Source organism: Sus scrofa, chromosome 6, assembly GCF_054392235.1.
Source record: "Sus scrofa isolate SSC_HxYL_T2T_F1_AM1 chromosome 6, Sscrofa_HxYL_maternal_Yorkshire_Landrace_v2.0, whole genome shotgun sequence".
Taxonomy (NCBI): domain Eukaryota; kingdom Metazoa; phylum Chordata; class Mammalia; order Artiodactyla; family Suidae; genus Sus; species Sus scrofa.
Window position 1 is genome coordinate 15,294,893 of NC_139388.1, and position 15,972 is coordinate 15,310,864.

The 15,972-nt window shown below is 41.5% G+C and overlaps 1 long non-coding RNA gene across 7 annotated transcripts in view; it reads right to left on the minus strand.

The window, feature by feature from the left end:
• LOC146402219 (uncharacterized) overlaps window positions 1-15,972 on the minus strand; it is a 98,097-nt gene that overhangs the window by 79,479 nt on the left and 2,646 nt on the right. For all 7 annotated transcript variants that reach the window (XR_014805545.1, XR_014805543.1, XR_014805544.1 and 4 more), the window contains exon 2: window positions 14,058-14,139. This is a non-coding gene — a long non-coding RNA (uncharacterized LOC146402219). The remainder of the gene's footprint in view (window positions 1-14,057; window positions 14,140-15,972) is intronic.

The following is a 15,972-nucleotide window of genomic DNA, read 5'->3' on the forward strand; positions in this document are numbered from 1 at the left end:
CGGAACAAAGTAGGAGACATAACTCTCCCAGACTTCAGACAATTATTACAAAGCTACAGTAATCAAGACAGTGTGGTACAGGTACAAAAATAGACACGGATCAGCGGGAGGGAAGAGACTGCCCAGAAAAAAACACAGACATCTATGGCCAATTAGTATTTGAAAATGGAGGCACCATAAAATGGGAAAAAGACAGTCTCTTCAGCAAGTGGTGCTGGCAGAACTGGACAGCTGCATGTAAACCAGTAAAACCAGAACACACCCTGTGTTTTATTTTATGAACAAAAATAAACTCAAAATGGCTTAAAGACTTAAACACAATAAAACTTGACACAATAAAACTAGAAGAAAACAAAGGCAAAACATTCTCTGACATAAATCATATAAATGTTTTATTAAGTCAGTCTCCTAAGGCAATAGCAATAAAAAAAAATTAAACAAACGGGACCTAATTAAACTTAAAAGCTCTGCACAGCAAAGACAAAAAAAAAAAAAAGACAGGAGTTCCCATTGTAGCTCAGTGGAAACAATCTGACTAGTAACCACGAAACCACAAGGACTCAGGTTTGATCCATGGCCTCACTCTGTGGATTAAGGATCCCATGTTGCCGTGAACCGTGGTGTAGGTCGCAGACATGGATCCCATCTGGCGTTGCTATAGCTGTGGCACAGGCCAGCAGCCACAGCTCCGATTCATCCCCTAACCTGGGAACCTTCACATGCTGAGGGTGAGGCCCTAAAAGACAGAGGAAAAAAAAAAAAAAAAAAAGACAACCCACAGAACAGGAGAAAGTATGTGCAAATGATGCAACTGACAAGGGCTTAGTCTCCAAAATATATAGGCAACTCATATAACAACAACAAAAAAAAACCCCAAAAATCCAGCTGAAAAATAGGCAGAAGAACTAAACACATATTTCTCCAAAGAAGTCATATGGCCAGTAAGCACATGAAACATTTCTAATTATTACAGAAATGCAAATCAAAACTACAAAGAGGTCTTATCTCAAACTGGTCAGAATGGCCACCATTAATAAGCCTACAAATAACAAATGCTGGAGAGGGGGTGGAGAAAAGGGAACCTTCCTACACTGTTGGTGAGAATGTAAATTGGTACAACCACAATGGAAAACAACATAGAAGTTCTTCAGAAAACTAAAAATAGGATTACCATATGATCTGGCAATTTCGCTCCTGGGCATATATACAGACAAACTATAATTTAAAAAGATAGGAGTTCCCGTCGTGGTGCAGTGGTTAACGAATCCGACTAGGAACCATGAGGTTGCGGGTTCGGTCCCTGCCCTTGCTCAGTGGGTTAACGATCCGGCGTTGCCGTGAGCTGTGGTGTAGGTTGCAGACGCAGCTCAGATCCCGCGTTGCTGTGGCTCTGGCGTAGGCTGGTGGCTGCAGCTCCAATTGGACCCCTAGCCTGGGAACCTCCATATGCCGCGGGAGCAGCCCAAGAAATAGCAACAACAACAACAACAAAAAAGACAAAAAAATAAATAAATAAATAAATAAAAATAAAAAGATAATTCACTCCTATGTTCAGAGCAGCACCATTCACAAGAGCCAAGACATGTAAATAACCTAAATGACCATCTACAGATGAGTGGATTAAGAAGATATGGCACATGTATACATAATGAAATACTACTCAGCTATAAAAAAGAATGAAATAATGGCATTTATAGCAACACGGATATAACTAGAGATTATCATACTAAGTGAAGTAAATCAGAAAGAGAAAAACAAATACCATATGACATTACCTAAATGTGGAATCTAAAATATGGCACAAATGAACCTTCCTACAAAACAGAAAGAGACTCCTGGACATAGACAACAGACATGGTTGACAAGGGGGAGGAGGGAGGGAGGAAGATGGACTGGGAGTTTGGCGTTAGTAGATGTAAACTATTACATTTAGAAATGGATAAGCACTGATCTTACTGTACAGCACGGAAGACCATATCCAATCTCCAGGTATATGTATATAAAACTGAGTCACTCTACTTGTAGCAGAAGCTGGCACAACACTGTATCTTGACTATATTTTGACAAAAAAAATTACTCAGCAACAACAACAAAAAGACAATGTGGTACTGGTATAAAGACAGACAAAAAGGAGTTCCCATCGTGGCTCCGTGGTAATACACCCAACTAGTATCTGTGAGGATGCAAGTTTGATCCCTGGCCTCGCTCAGTGGGTTAGGGATCCGGCACTACCATGAGCTATGGTGTGGGTAGCAGACATGACTTGGACCCTGCACTGCTGTGGCCATGGTGTAGGCTGGCAACTGCAGCTCCGATTAGACCCCTAGCCTGGGAATTTCCATATGCTTCGATATGGCCCTAAAAAGACAAAAAAAAAAAAAAAAAAAAAAAAAGACAGACAAAAAGATCAATATAATAGCCCTCTAATAAACCCAAGTTTAAATGGTCAAATAATCTTTGACAAGGGTGCCAAGACCACTCAATGAGGACAGAATAGTTTTTTTTTCAAATGGTGCTTGGACAACTAGATACCCACATGTGAAAGAATGAAGCTGGCGCTCTACCTCACACCAGACACAAAAATTACCTCAGATGGGGGAGTTCCCATCGTGACCCAGCAGAATCGGATCGGACTAGCATCCATGAGGATGCAGGTTCGAACCCTGGCCTTGCTCAGTGGGTTAAGGACCTGGCATTGCCGTGAGCTGTGGTGTAGGTGGCAGACATGGCTCGGATCTGGCATGGTGTGGCTATGGCATGGGCTGGCAGCTGCAGCTCTGATTGGACCCCTAGCTTGGGAACTTCCATATGCTGTGGGTACAGCTCTAAAAAGACAGAAAAACAAAACAAAACAAAACACTGATAAATGGGTAAACACAAATAGTATATTTCTACTGTGTAACATTACCCTGCATGAAAAGAAATGAAGTACTGATGCATGCTACCACGTGGATTAACCTTGCAAACATTATGCTAAGTGAAAAAAGGCAGCTACAAAAGACAGTATGTTGCATTATTCCATTTACATGAAATGGCCAGGATAGGCATACTCCTACAGACAGAAAATAGATTAGTGGTTGCCTAGGGCTTAGGGTGAGAATGGGACGTGGAGGTAGAAAATGAGTATTAATGGGTATGAGATTTCTTCTGGGTGATGAAATGTTTGAAAATTGGTAACGGTTGCACAACTCTGAATATATTCAAAACCATTGAACTGTACACTTTAAATGGGTGAATTACATATGATTGTGTCTACTAAAGCTGTTAAACACAACAGAAACTTCCAGGGATTCCCAATTCCCCGTGGCTCTTCTCTCATCCACTCACCTGCACCCATATTCTCTTCTTTGCCAATGTGTGGTTCCTATTTAGAATACTCCACCCCCAATGATCTCAAGTTGGCCTTCTTATTATTAATTCTTAATTCAAAAGAATCCTCCTCAAAGGAGGATTTTGCCTGATCATCCCAACTAAAGCAGTCCCTCCACCTTAAAATTGTCTTTTATCCTCCATCGAGGAACAAAAAATAAAGTATATGACATTCAGCTAACGTGTGTCAGGTAGCATCTCAAAATTAGCTAACTCTTGGAGCTGAAGCAGGACAGAAATTTTTACAGGGCAAGCAGAAGACAGGGGTATATGGCTATAGGATTGTTCCAAGCTGCATTTTTCTTTCCCTGTAACTGCTGCCCAACTTTGCAGTTTAAAAGGGTGAGCTGTGTTAGGGTAATCCCGCCCCTCTCTCTCATGACTGTGGATGCAGTCTTATTTAGGTAGCAGTTGAAAGGGTTCTTCTGAGAGCTGTGTAAGCCCTGTGGATCACCTAACGCTAATGAAGGTTCAAGGGAAGGACAGATGGATTGAAAGGGGAAAGAGGAAAGGAAAGGAGAAAGGAAATTTAAAAAAGGTGAAGTCTTAAACAAGGTTGCACAACTCTGAATATATTCAGAACCATTGAACTGTACACTTTAAATGGGTGAATTACATATGATTCTGTCTACTAAAGCTGTTAAACACAACAAGGAAAAGCAAGGTCTGTCTCAATTCTTTAGAACACGTCTTGGTACCTGAAATTGTCTTAGTTATTTGTTTGTATGTTTATTTTCCGTCTCCCCCACCACTGGGAGGTTTCTGTCTTGTTTGCCCACATAGCAGATGGTTAATAGGTGGTGGTGACTGACCAAATTCCACACCAACCTGATAATCTAAGATGAAATCATGAGCAAATCATTTGAAACTTTCCAACCACTCCTCCCATTTCTCACAACTACATGCCTAGTCTCCATCACCTGGGTGCTTAATTAAAATAAAAAATTCTTGGGCCACACCTCCATAGACTGATTCATCTGTGCTTTTTAACTATACATCTGCCTGCCTACAGAAACAAATATTTTAAAAGGTAAGGAAAAGTCTGTGTGACATCCTGGACAGGGCTTCCATTGCCTCAAACTAGACACTAGGATTGTTGACTGTATAGCAGAAATTGGAACAAATTCACTACAATTTTTTGCAGGGGTTTCAAGTCTTTAATTCAAGCTTGCTTTTCTCCTCTTTTTTTTTTTTTTTTTTTTTTTTTTGCCACACTTGCGGCATATGGAAATTGCTGGGCCAAGGGATTGAACCCAAGCCGCAGCTGACAGCTTACACTACGGCCATGGCAACACTGGATCCTTAAGGCTCTGTGCTGGGCCAGGGATCAAACTCAGGCTGATGCAGAGACAATGTCAGATCCTCAACCTGCTTTACTACAGCAGGAACTCCAAGCCCGCTTTTCTTTTTCCCAAAAGTAGGGGTAGAATCATTGTGCTTAGTTATTTCTGCAATTGCTAGAGATCAGAAACAAAGACTTGAAGAATTTAAGTGCTGGAGGGAACTTCAGGCATTGCTTATCTTGTTTCCTTTTTATCGTCTGTATCCAAGATTTCACCTTCTAAGAACACTTCCCTACTCAAAGTACTTTCTCATGTCAGCATCGCTGGCATTACCTAGAAGCCTGTTTGGAAATGCAGGATTTCAACTCCATTCCAGAGTTATGGAGTAAAAATTTGTAATTTCACGTGACCCCACCCCAGGGGATCTATGCGCAGTTTTAAAAGCACCACAGCACTTTTGGACGTGCAGAACCAGCGCCCACTATCTCCAACAAAGTGCATTTTTCCTTAGCACTTAGCTGTCAAGCTGGACTAGTGGAACAAGAATTCATAAGTGGAAAGTCTTCCCAAATGTCTCCTGTAGAATTCAGGGACCTGTGTGTTAGGCAAAGAACAGAGAGGCTCAAATGATAAAACTTTTGGCAAAGCTTCCTGGCAATATTGTGACAATCTGGAGTTCCTGCTGTGGCGCAATGGATCGGTGGCATCTCTGCAGCACCAGGATGCAGGTTCTGGCCCCAGCCGAGCACAGTGTACTGCTGCAGTTGTGGCTTGGATCTGATCCCTGGCCCAGGTAAGGCAGCCAGAAAAAAAAAATAGTGATTCATTAAACTACTCTATTTTTGTATATGTATGAAAGTTTCATGTTAAAATACATTTTTTTTTTGGTCTTTTTTAGGGCCGCACCCACAGCATATGGAAGTTCCCAGGCCAGGGGTTGAATCGGAGGTACAGCCTGGGGACTTCCCACAACCACAGCAACCGGGCATCTGAGCAGAGCAGTGTCTGCGACCAACACCATAGCTCACAGCTATACCACAGCTCGCGGCGATGCTGGATCCTTAACCCACTGAGCGAGGACAGGGATCCAACCCGTGTCCTCATGGATACTAGTTGGGTTCATTACTGCTGAGCCACAACAGGTACTCCAGATAAAATATATTTTTATTATTTTTTTTTTTTTTTGTCTTTTTTTGAGATTTCTTGGGCCGCTCCCGCGGCATATGGAGGTTCCCAGGCTAGGGGTCCAATCGGAGCTATAGCCACTGGCCTATGCCAGAGCCACAGCAACGCGGGATCCGAGCCGCGTCTGCAACCTACACCACAGCTCACGGCAACGCCGGATCGTTAACCCACTGAGCAAGGGCAGGGACCGAACCCGCAACCTCATGGTTCCTAGTCGGATTCATTAACCACTGCGCCACGACGGGAACTCCCTATATTTTTAAAAAGTATTCTCAAGTTAGTGATAACTACCAGGCCCACCAAGAGGCACCTGTGGCAGGAAAGTGTAGTGAAGAATGCTGTGCATCTGCCCCAGTGTGAAGGTTGAAGGGTGATGAAGGTTTACTGACAGAACACTTGAGTACAAACCACTTCATCTAATTCCTCATTACAGCTCCCTTAGGTAATGCCACCTCAACCAAGTGACCAAATGAATTTAGCATCACCAATTATGGAACAAACTGCTATGGTCTGCCTCCTGGTGGAGTGTGTGGGAAGTACAATCTTCATCGATGTCCCCTTGCCAAAAATATTGCACCTGAATCTAAACATGAGGCAGCAGTCAAATGTCAAATATCGGACATTCTACCAGACAATGGACCTAGATACTTCAAAAGTGTCAGTACTGTGAAAGACAAAAGGTTTTAAAAGTCAGGTGAACTGTTTTAAATTCAAGGAGACAAGAGACAGGACATCTAAATACAATGGGTCAACTCTGATTGGAACCTAGGTTCAAAAGAGTCACTGGGGGGACAATTAGAAACTTTGCAAATGAACAGTGTAATAGATTATTCTTTTAAAAAAACATATATTAAATGTATTGAGTGTGACTAAAAAAACAGCCTTATGAGGTAACTGGTACCCTCTTTTAGAGACTAGGAAACAAGTTCTGAGAGATAAAGGCACTTGCTCAAGAATCCCCAGCTGGTAAATGGCAGTACCAAAATGGGCCCAGATTCCCCCATCTCCAGAGCATGAACTCTTGGCTGATGGATGCTTCTTCCTCCACAGCATCTTCAGGAAGCAAGAGACAGGGCTGCGCCTCCAAGGGGCTGGTCGGGGGTAAGGGTAGTGCAGAGGACTGTGCACTGTTATGCCACCAGCAGTCATCCGCTTGTTCAAAATTTATCTGCTGTGTGACAGTGATAAGAAAAAACTCGCAGTTCCTAGACTCTGATTACTTACAGCCTAGTGGGGGAGACAAGACATCAATCAAATGTTAGGACCACCCAAAGGAATACATAATAACAAAAGGAGATGAGATCCATGAAGAAAAGGTGATCAAAGCAGAGGGCCAGCAGATGACTTCTATGAGTTGTGCTTCAAAGAATAAAAAGAAGTTAGCGATGCAGACAGGAGGAAAAATGGGAGCAAAAGGCCCATGGCAGAAGGAAGCATGATCCTGCAGTAGGAAAGTCCTGAGAGCGAGCAGGTGCATGGTGCAAGGTAAGAATGGAGTAAAGCAGGCTGGGCTGGATCTGACCATGTGGGACCTCGAAGGCCATGCTAGGAATTGCGTTCAATTTTATTTATTTATTTATTTATTTTTGTATGGCTGCACCCACAGCACATGGAAGTTCCCGGGCTAAGGGTCAAATTGGTGCTGCAGCTGCCAGCCTACACCACAGCCACAGCGACACCAGATCCAGGCCATATCTTTGACCTACACCACAGCTCACAGCAATGCTGGATCCTTAACCCACTGAGTGAGGCCAGGGATTGATCCCGCATCCTCGCAGACACTGTGTCAGGTTCTTAACCTGCTGAGCCACAACAGGAAATCCTGTGTTCAATTTTAAAAGCAATGGAAAGTTATTGAAGGGTTTAAGCAACTGACAAAATCAAATTTCAAGTTAAAAAATAAAACTTTGGCAGCAACATACTAGTTAGGATGTTGCGGTAGCCTGAGGTATCTAGTAGAGTGAGCAGTGGAGATATAAGGGGCCACATCCAAGGGACATTTGGGAAGACTGGATATGGAAAAATGCAGGAGAAAAAGGTGTGGAAGATGAATCTTAGGTCTATAGCTTTTGCACTTGGAGGACACCACCAACTCCCCAAGACATACATCATCAAGGAAAAAAGAAAAGTAGAAACGTGAGATTTCCCGCTATCTTTCATATTGAGGGGAAATATAAATCTGTATCCCAACTTGCTTGTCTGAGGAAATCATGGAAGGATACACAGGATACTAAAAACAGTGACCCCCTCCCATAGAAATTACCACAGGTAGGGATGGGGAAATGAGAAAGAAGGGTGAAAGGAGGTCTTCTATCGCATGACTCTTTTTACTTAAAATTTTCTGAACTTTGTGATGACATTCCCTATTCAAAACACTACATTTTAAAGTATGGGAAAGTGTTGTTTCCTGATATAAGTTTCTAATGAAGTTGATTCTGCCCAGGGTGATATTTTTATAATTAATTTTTTTAGATAATTGTATATTCACAGGCAGTGGTGAGACATAAGGAAGCATCTAGTATATCCTTCACCCAAGTGCTCCCACCCCCAAAGACAATACTTTGCAGACACAGAATAAAACTTCACAACCAGGATATTAACACTGATACAGTCAAGATACAATTTCCACTTATCACCACTGGGTGATATTTTTTAAATATTGAAGATAGGTGATCTAGTAAATGAAATAACATATCTTACAAATCAGAATGCTTAGTATAATCCCACATAAAAAAAAGAAGTCTGGAAGGAAATTCAGCCCAGTAAAACGGTAATAGCGGTCATCTCTGGGCATGAGGGTTACAGGTGGCTTAACTTTTTTTTTTTTTAATTACTTTTATTTTTTCCATTATAGTTGGTTGACAGTGTTCTGTCAATTTTCATACACATACACACACATATAATATATATATATATACACATTCTTTTGCTCACATTATCCTCCATCATGTTCCATCACAAGTAACTAGATACAGTTCCCTGTGCTATACTGCAGGATCCCACTGCTTAGCCACACGGTGGTTGTTTCCAAGGTGAAACGACCATAATATTAAATAACCATTCTAAACTGTATAATTCAGTGGCATTTAGCATATTCATGATGTTGTGTAACCACCTCTCTTTAGTTTCAGAAAGAATACCCCATCTCCCCGACCCCCTACCCCATCTCCCTGACCCCCTATTCCATCTCCCTGACCCCCAACCCCATCCTCTGACTGCCTCTAGTCTGTCGCTATGGATTTGCCCATTCTGGATATTCCATACAGGAATAATCATACTAGAGATGACCTTTTGTATCTGACTTTTTTTTAACTTAACATAATATATATATATTATGTATATATTATATATATTATGTTATTATATATATATATATTATGTCCTTCTGTCTTTTCTAGGGCTGCACCCATGGCATATGGAAGTTCCCAGGCTAGGGGTGGAATCGGAGCTATAGCTGCTGGCCTATGTCACAGCCACAGCAACAAAGGATCCGAGCCGCGTGTGCGACCTACACCAAAGCTCACGGCTACACTGGGATCCTTAACCCACTGAGTGAGGCCAGGGATCAAACCCACAACCTCATGGTTCCTAGTAGATTCATTAGCCACTGAGCCATGATGGGAACTCCTTAGCATAATATTTTTAAGTTTCATCCAAGTTGTAGCAGTATCAATACTCATTTTTATGGCTAAATAATATCCCATTTTAGGTATACATCATAATTTTGTTTCTCTCTTCATCCCATGATGGACACTGTTTCCATCTTTCGGCATTACAAACAGTGCTGCCAAGAACATTCATGAACATGTTTTTTGTATGGACTACTGTTTTCAATTATTTTGGATATAAACCTAGAAGTAGAGTTGCTAATAATTCTATTTTTATCTTTTTGAGGAATCAACAAATTGTTTTCCACAGCAGCTATACCATTTTAGGGTCCCACTGGCAGCATAAGAGAGTTCCTAATTCTCCACAGCCTTGCCAACACTTGTTATTTTTTTATTTGTATTTTTATGATAGCAATCCTAGTGGGTGTGAAGCGATATCTCACTGTGGATCTGACTTGTGCATTTCCTTAGCCATCAATGATGTCAAACATCTTTTCATGAGCTTACTGGCCACTGCATATCTTTTGTGGAGAAATGACTCCAAAGCCTGTGTAATTTTTTTTTTTTTTCTTTTTTTTTTTGCTTTTTAGGGCCACACTGGCAGCATATGGAAGTTCCTAGGTTAGGGGTCAAATCACAGCTGCAGTTTCTGTCCTATGCCACAACCACAGCAACGTAGGATCCCAGCCATGTCTGCAACCTACACCACAGCTCATGGCAACACCCAATCCCCAAGCCACTGAGTGAGGCCAGGGATCAAACCATATGGATACTAGTCAGATTCATTTCCACTGCACCACAGCGGGAACTCTGCCTGTGCTATTTTTACTTGTATCATCGATGGTGTATTTTAAAACAAAGGGATTAAATTTTACATTACTATTTCTTAATATAATTTTCTCTTACTACTGATGAAAATTAAACTCTCAAAATGGTATCTCATTGCATTGGTTAGGGCAATGGCAGCTCCTGTAACATACAAATTCTCAAATGTTTGATAGCGCAAACACGATTGAAGGTTCCTTCTCTCACAAACAAAGCCCAAAACGTTTAATTAAGTAGCTCTTTTCTAAGCAGTAATGCAAGCACTTGGGCTCCTTCCATCATGTGGCTCTGCCATCTTCAACTCAAGGCTTCTAAGGCAGCACTGGCCTGGGAAAAGGATTTTCAAAGGGAGGTTGGAGACCATGTATCAATAGCACCAATTGACCTCATTTTTATTTTATGGAGGAAGTTCAGGGTTAGATTAATCCCAAGTAGAGACTTTCCACAGCTGATGCTATACAAAGACAAGGAAGCTGAGAAGTTCAAGAGGCTGGCAAGAACATGGGTGAATACTGCACCACAGGGTATATGTTGGGGGAAAAAAAAGCAGAAGAGTAAGAATGCAGGGAAATTAATGGCCACTTGAGCAAAGTGCAGAGAGAAGATGGTTGAATAATACCTAGATGTAAACTTGTGAGAGCGCTGGAGGGTGAACAGGTTATGGTGAGTTAGTTAATTATACATCGGGGTTTAAGAGTCCTAAAACAGTCTAGTTCAAGATCATGATAAAGAACAATGGGACTCTGAGAGTGAGTGGTCACAATGGTATAGGATTTATAGCTGCTCAAGTTCAAGATAGGCAGGAAGCCTTGATAGGTGTTGGCTAGGTTATCTACAGAAATACTGAAAGTTCCCACATGTTAAGGCTCTAAGTAAATAAAGGAGGTTATACAGAAAGGGTATAAAGCAACGTAGCCTATATTTTAAAGGATAGTTATTGCATGACTCTGAGAAAATAAAGATGCTGAAAGGATAACTTACATTCTGGACTGTGAAAAAAAAAAGCAATTTCAAACTGGCTGTAAAGCCAAGTTACAGTTAAAGCAAAGAGGTAGAGGAACTATTCCAAAAAATTGGGAACAGCAGGGAATTTTATCTGCCATGGAAGAAGAATTCCAGGGGGACAATATTCTCAAGCTGGAGGGAGCTAAAAGTGTGGGAATTTCTCTAGCAGTATTACAGACTAGATAATGTGAAAATGTGTGGGCGTCTTAATACCTAGATATGCTGTATCAAATCTAACACATTTGCACATTCAGAACAAACCTTGCAAGAGTATAAGCGTACCACTCAAAGAGCACAAATAAAGAGGGGACTAAAAACTAAGGAAAAAGAGCATGTTTATACTGATGCTCTCTCAGTAACAAGGGGTCTGGATTTAACACTAGGAAACAAATCCGAATAGTATCCATGAGGATACGGGTTCCATCCCTGGCCTCACTCAGTGGGTCAGGGATTCGGTGTTGCTGTAAGCTGTGTTGTAGGTCACAGATATAGCTCAGATCCCACATTGTTGTGGCTGTGGTGCAGGCCGGCAGCTGTAGCTCTGATTTGACTCCTAGCCTGGGAACGTCCATATGCCACCATATGTCACAGGGAACTGGAATTTGAATTCTGCATGAAGTCAGAACCCTCCAAATGCAAAGCTCAAATGAAAGGATGGATTAAAAAGAAATCTCCTTTGGTTTGGCTTTTGGGAAGAAAAAAACCCTCCCATGAAAATCTGTAACCATAGGCATTCCTTCACATGGGCTTGGTGTTCAAATGCATTCTACCTGAATGGTGGGGCTTCAAGCTGAGTTCACATGAAAAGTGGTCCTAGTCCAGGCGTTTTAATACCAGAGAGAAGGAGTATGTCCAGCAATCTGCCAAATGAGTTCATATTTTTGTTGCAGAGAAAAATGATCAATAAAATACCTTCAAGGTTAAAAAAGGGTTACACTAACATAAAAATGGATGAAAAATGTGGAAAAGAAAGACAAGATCAGGAAGGAAAAGTAACAACGGGTAACTTCCAATATCGCTATTTCAGAAAGCAGGCTCTAGAGCTAAATTCCATTTAATGGATGTGTGGGGCTTAGAAGAACAAGTTAAATGACACCACAATAATGTCTGCCCCATCCAGAATTGGGACATTTCATAGGACAACTGTCTCAACAATAAGTCAATGGCATGAGAAGATTAAGAGAAATTTTTTTTTTTTTTTTTTTTTTTTTTGCCATTTCTTGGGCCGCTCCCGTGGCATATGAAGGTTCCCAGGCTAAGGGTCTAATCGGAGCTGTAGCCACCAGCCTACGCCAGAGCCACAGCAACGCAGGATCCGAGCCGCGTCTGCAACCTACACCACGGCTCACGGCAACGCTGGATCGTTAACCCACTGAGCAAGGGCAGGGACCGAACCCGCGACCTCATGGTTCCTAGTCGGATTCGTTAACCACTGCACCACGACGGGAACTCCAAGAGAAATTTAAGAGACACAAAACTAAAAGTAATATCTGAATCTTGTTCAGACTCTAATCCAAACGAACCAACTATAAAAAGATATTTTGGATACAACTGAAGAGATATGATTATTTAATGCAATGTGGCACTGTAATTAAGTAATTTTGTTTTTGGAGATGCATACTGAGAGAATGAAATACATGCACCTAGGATCTACTTTATAAATTCTTCATCAAAGAAAACAAGAAAAAGAAAGAAAAAAGATATATGCCAAAGTCCTAATAAAGAATGATGGGTATATGGATATTAATTATACTATTGTTTCTACTTTTATACATATATTTTTTTCCTTTTAGAGCTGCACCTGCAGCATATGGAAATTTCAGGGCCAGGGGTTGAATCAGAGCTACAGTGGCAGCCTAGGCCACAGCCATAACACTGGATCCAAGCCATATCTGTGACCTAAACTGCAGCTTATGGCAACACCAGACCCTTAACCCACTGAGCAAGGCCAGGGATCGAACCCTCATCCTACAGAGACAATGCCAGGGCCTTAACCCACTGAGCCACAATGGGAACTCCTTCTGTTACATATACTTAAAATCTTCACAGTCTGAATTCAAAATTATTTTAGAGTACACATTAACAATGACAACAAAAAGCACTAGTGTAACTAAAATACGAGCTAATTCTGCTTTGTACAGAAATATACCAAGCATGTCCCTAGTAATGTCTTATTTTTCCCAGGATGGAAGCCCCACTGCCACTTTGCCCTACTTCCATTATGAAATGCCAGAATCAGGAAGAAAAAGCACTTTGTATCCTGAGATGAAGCAACAATGATGAGGTCACCCTATCTAGTTGCAGTCTCGAAGGAAAACTTAAAACTTAAAAACTAAGTAATTCCTGTACAAGTGTGGATTCCTTAATTTTTTTAAAAAACGGTATTATCTCTTTAATTTTTCTATCATTCATTTATTTATTTTGTCTTTTTAGGGCCGCACCCATGGTACGTGGAGGTTCCCAGGCTAGGGCACCCATTGGAGCTGTAGCTTCTGGCCACAGCCACAGCCACAGCAATGCCAGATCCGAGCCACATCTGCGACCCACACCACAGCTCACAGCAACGAGGGATCCTTAACCCACTGAGTGAGGCCTGGGATCAAACCCAAGCCCTCATGGATACTAGTCGGGTTTGGTAACTGCTGAGCCACTACAGGAACTCCGTCTTATCCCTTTTAGAAATGGTAATGTCTGAAATAGGGTCACAATCTTTGTAGATATGTTAACTTGAGAAAAAGTTACTGTTTCCTACCATGAATAGGTAATTTCTTGGGCCTCTTACCTTTCTTTTAAAAACTTGATATTCCTTTTAAATGCTAAACAAATATCTGAGTTGGTCTCCCTGAAGTCTGACTTCTTTGTACCTTTAAAAAAGAAAAATAGCACTGAGATGTAGTTATATATTATACAATTCACCCATTTAATTGTACAATTCCATGGGTTTTAGTTTATTCACAATTATGCCATCAACAAAATCAACTTTAAAATATATTCCTCACCCCAAAAAGAAAGCCTGTACCTCCACCCATCTCCACACCCACCCCTCAACTCTAGAAAAACAATGATCTGTGTTTATGAATGTGCCTAGTCTGGACATTTGACATAAATGGAATTACACAAAACATAGTCGTTTCCACTGGTTTCTTTCACTTGGAACACTATTTTCAAAGTTCCTCTATGTTGCAGCATGTATCAGTACTCTCATCCCTTTTACTCTCAAATAATATTCCATGGTATGGATATATCACATTTTATCTATCCATTTGCCACCTGATGGGCATTTGGGTTGTTTACAATTTCTGCCTATTAAGAATAATGCTGCTCTGGACATTCCTATAAAAGTTTCCATAGGCAAAAGTTTTCATTTCTCTGGTTATCTTTTCTCTAGGAGTGGAATGGATGGGTCATATGGTAACTATACCTTTAACCTTTTGAGAAACTGCCAAACTGTTTTTCCAAAGTGGTTGGGCCATTTTCCATTCTTACCAGCAGTGTATGAACATTCTGATTTCTCCACATCCTTGCTACCACTTATTATTGTCTTTTTTTTTTTTATAGCCATTCTAGTGGGTGTTAAGTGTGATGTTGGTTTGCATTTTCTTTTTTGTTTTTTGCTTATTAGGGTCGCACCTGTGGCACGTGGAAATTCCCAGGCTAGGGGTCAAATAGGCGCTACAGCTGCCAGCCTCCGCCTACACCACAGCCACAGGAATGTGCCATCCAAGCTGCATCTGCAACCTACACCACAGCTCATGCCAGTGCCAGATCCTTAACCTACTGAGCGAGGCCAGGGATCGAACCCGCATCCTCATGGGTACTAGTCAGATTCGTTTCCGCTGAGCCACAATGGGAACTCCTCTCCAGAACTTTTTCATCTTGCAAATGTGAAACTCTATACCCACTAAACAACTCCCTTTCCTCCCGTCCCCCAGCCCCTGGTAATTTTTTGTTTCTATGAATTTGCCTACTTCTCATACTTCATATAAGTAGAATCATATACAGTCTTTGTTATTTCATGACTGGCTTATTCCATAACATAACATCCTCAAGTTTCATCCATGTTAAAGCATTTCTTTCCTTTTTAAGGCTGAAGAGTATTCCACTGTATGTATACATCACATTTTGTTTACATCCATCATCCACTAATGAACGTTTGGGTTCCTTCCACCTCTTGTGAACAACACTATGAACATAAGCATACAAGTATCTCTCTGAAACCTTGCTTTCACCTATTTTGGATATATACTCAGAAGCAGTATTGCTCAATTATACCATAGCTCAATTTTTAACTTTTTGAGGAACTGCCATACTGTTTTCCATGGTGGCTTCAGCACTTAACACTCTTACCAACAGTGTACAGATCTTCTCCAATGCTCTTTTCTGAGGAGCAGTGATGTTCTGCATTTTTTTTTTTTCTGTCTTTTTTTGCCATTTCTTGGGCTGCTCCCGTGGCATATGGAGGTTGCCAGGCTAGGGGTCGAACCGGAGCTGTAGTCGCTGGTCTACACCAGAGCCACAACAACGCGGGATCCGAGCCACGTCTGCAACCTACACCACAGCTCACGGCAACGCCGAATCCTTAACCCACTGAGCAAGGCCAGGGATCGAACCCACAACTTCATGGTTCCTAGTAGGATTCGTTAACCACTGCGCCACGATGGGAACTCCTGATCTGCATCTTTTTGCCTTTCACTTCC